At 43.1% G+C, this 3,720-nt stretch overlaps 1 non-coding gene across 1 annotated transcript; it reads left to right on the top strand.

The window, feature by feature from the left end:
- The first annotated feature begins 524 nt into the window (after positions 1 to 524).
- On the top strand, positions 525 to 631 carry LOC125171417 (U6 spliceosomal RNA). The gene has a single exon (XR_007154327.1). It is a non-coding gene; the product is annotated as a U6 spliceosomal RNA (small nuclear RNA).
- Positions 632 to 3,720: the final 3,089 nt, after the last annotated feature.

Below are 3,720 nucleotides of genomic sequence, written 5' to 3'. Positions count from 1 at the left end.
GTCTACCAGATGACTTTGTACACTGCAGCCCAGTCAAGTTGACACATAAACTTCACTATCACAAAGACAACACCTAGGTTTTCAGTTAAAGTAACTGGGTGGAAGGCGGTGCCATTCACTGAGATGGAGAAAACACAGAAAAATAGGTTTGGAGGTAACAGAATCAAAAGAGAAAGAGTAGCTCATCTCCCAGTTTTTATTACATTTGGGAGCCTTTGGTACAACATGGGTATAATCACACAGACACGACATTAGATTCACCTTATCAACCCAGTTTTATTCAGTAGCCCTCTTTCAGCTCCTTGGATCTTGGCACTATGCAAGGTCCACCTGTCCTTTGCTCACCTTGCATGCCACTGGGTGCCACAGTCCAAAGTTACCACAGGGCCATTTTTGCAATTGTACGGTTAGCACCCATTTCACCGAATTCTCCTCTCAGAATTCCGGTGGTCTGCTCATTAATAAAGGACACAATCTTGTGCCTTTGAGCCCAGTGATATCAACCTCTCCAGAGAGCGTAGCACTTGCTTCGGCAGCACATAGGAGAAAATTGGAATGAATCAGAGAAGATTCTCATGGCTCTCTGCACAAGGATGACACACAACCTCTCCAGAAAGTGTAGTATGATTCTTGGTTTCAATGGGTTTCTCTCATCCCTACTTCCCTGAGTTTCTTTATTTGTTTGTGCTAAAGGCTGAATTGTTTAAAAATTTGCTATCATAGGTGTAAGCCAAAAGCCAAGTCTTAATTGTGCTCTGTGTAATGGATTAATGAGACAAGTAAACAGCCATATTATATAGAGTAATTGATGAAGGGCAATGCTTTGTAAGGCTACATTAACACATGAAGTAATTTCATACATTTTAATGGGATTTGGTGGTTGTTCTTATTTGTTTGTTTCTGTCATGTTTTTTAGCAGAATGGAGGTCAATTTGAGGGCTTGCAATGAAAAAATTTCTTTCTCACTAAAAGTTATAGTGCGTTTTAACTTCAGATGATGTGCCCTGTTCTGAGGGATTTTCGGAGTAGAATTGCTCTTATCAAGTGGAGAACTATGTTGGCTGTCAAACAGTCTCAGGAAGGGTGGCCCCCAGGGTCAAGTCCTAGGGTCTGTCCCACCCCTCCTGGCAATTCTCAAACCACCTGCTCCCCCCACATCATATTGAAGATGTCAGGCTAGATCTCAAAACATCAAGCCTCATGACAGCTGTGCCTTGTTAGCCATGACTCTAACTCTGTCCCCAGACTATAAGTTCCCAGGAGCTCAGTGGCAGCAAGTGGAGCTTATTACAATGGATTTTACCAAGCACTCTGCACAGTGTCAGTAAATGCTGGCTGCTATCACTCAAAAGAAAGACAGGAAAAGTTACATATTATCAAGGCAAATGTAGATATGGATGCCACACCTATTTATGAATGGAAAAAAGACCAAAGGAGGTACAACAAAACATTGGCAAAGGTTACCACTGTGAAATAGGATGGCACTTCATTTTTTTATTTTTTGCCTTTCAATATTTTCTACAATAAATGTTTCTTCATTCAACAAAGACTTTTTGCATGATTACTACATATTAGGCATTGTGCTAGGCACTGGGGGATATAAAGATGGAACAGACACAGTCCCAGCTGCAGAGTCGATATCCAGCGTGGGGGACAGATAAGGACAAAGGTGAGAGACAATGCACAGCTTCAAGGCCATCATCAACATCATATACATCCCAGACCTGAATATTTAGCTGAATTTTCCTGCAGATGAACATACAGAGTTTTGAAAAAAGGATGTCTTTATGGGGCACCTGGGTGGCTCAGTCAGTTAAGTGCCAGACTCTGGTTCAGGTCATGATCTCAGTTCATGAGTTCAAGCCCCGCATCGTGCTCTGTGCTGACAGCTCAAAGCCTGGAGCCTGCTTCAGATTCTGCGTCTCCCTCTCTCTCTGCCCCTCCCTTGCTCTCCACCCCTCACCCATTCACACTGTGTTGTTCTCTCAAAAATAAATAAACATTAAAAAATTTTTTTTAAAAGAGAAAAAAGGATGTCTTTTTAAAATTCACATAGGGGCGCCTGGGTGGCTCAGTCGGTTACGCGGCCGACTTCGGCTCAGGTCACGATCTCACGGTCCGTGAGTTCGAGCCCCACGTCGGGCTCTGGGCTGATGGCTCTGGGCTGATGGCTCGGAGCCTGGAGCCTGCTTCCGATACTGTGTCTCCCTCTCTCTCTGCCCCTCCCCCCGTTCATGCTCTGTCTCTCTCTGTCTCAAAAATAAATAAACGTTAAAAAAAAATTTTTTTTTTTAAAAAATAAAAAAATAAAATTCACATAAAGCCATCAAATAGGGGCTGCAGGGTGGTGCACCTGGCTGGCTCAGTCGGTAGAGCATGCAACTCTTGATCTCAGAGTTGTGAGTTTGAGCCTCACATTGGGTGTAGAGATTACTTAGAAAATCTTTTTAAAAAAACCATCAAATGGGGGAGGAGTATCCATGAACAATTGTAATGCAATATACAAGTAGTGACAGAAACACAAAAGATATCATGTAAGCAGGTCTGAAGGTGAGGTCTTTGGGAATAGGAGAAGCTTTCCATAGGAAGTAACATTTCCATCAAACCTGAAAGAGAAGAATTACTGTTATATTTATAGCCAGGATAAAAAAAAAAAGTGCTGAAAAATTAGTATTGGCTGTTATTGGATGAATGGCTATTGAACATTGAATGTGAATGAATGAATGAATGAATGAAAAAATAAATGTAAGATTTTTAAAAATCAGAAAGATCAAATGACTGGCCCACTTACCACCAAAGTGAGGAAAAATCACAAGTGGAAAAACAATTGCTCGACTTTCAGCCCAGAGTTGTTCCTTCAGGCCCTTGCTACTCAAAGTGTGGTCCACAGGCTAGTGACATCAGCATCACCCAGAACTTGTTAGAAATTCAGAACCTCAGGCCCCATCCCAAGCCCACCAAATCAGAATAAGCATTTTAACCAGAACACAGATGATTTGCGTGCACACTGAAGCTTATGAAGGCTAGGCTTGTGATTCACAGTCTCAGCTACACGTTAGAATCACCTGGGAGCTTATACAAATCTAATTGCCCAGGATGGCTTGGTGGTTACCAGCACAAGTCCTAGGTCTCATTTCTGGGTTCTCTGGTTGATTAACTGTGTTACCTTAGGGCAGATCCATGACTTTTGGTGCCTTGGTTTCTTCATCTATGTGGTAGGCAGCTACTGACCTGGTTCCCAAAGGTTCCTGTCTCCTGGTATTCTGTAATCCCCTCCCCTGGAGTGTGGGCTAGGGCTTCATGACTTGTTTCTATGGACAGAATACAGCAAGAGCAATAGGACATCATCACCCAGTTTAGGTAACAAAAGCCTATGACTCCCATCTTTCTCAGTCTCTGACTCTTCTCATGCACTCACTTTGGTGAAGCATGTTGCCATATTATGAGCTTTCCTATGAAGAGCCCCACATGGCAAAGAACTGGGTTTCTCCATAGGAAAGTTCACAATATGGCAACTTGCTTCATGGCAAGGAAATCTGGTCAACAGCCAACGAGGAACTGGGGCCCTGAGTCTATTCTGCCAACAGCCACATGACTTAGCTTGGAAGTAAGTTCTTCTCTAGTCAAGCCTCAAGGTCACTGCAGCCTGGCCAATGCCTTGATCACAGACTTACAAGAGACACTGAGCCCAAAGACCAGCTAAGCCACACCTGGCTGCTT

This window comes from Prionailurus viverrinus, chromosome B4, assembly GCF_022837055.1.
Source record: "Prionailurus viverrinus isolate Anna chromosome B4, UM_Priviv_1.0, whole genome shotgun sequence".
NCBI classification, from domain to species: domain Eukaryota; kingdom Metazoa; phylum Chordata; class Mammalia; order Carnivora; family Felidae; genus Prionailurus; species Prionailurus viverrinus.
The sequence above is the reverse complement of the archived record's forward strand: the minus strand, read 5'-3'. Positions and strand labels throughout refer to the sequence as shown.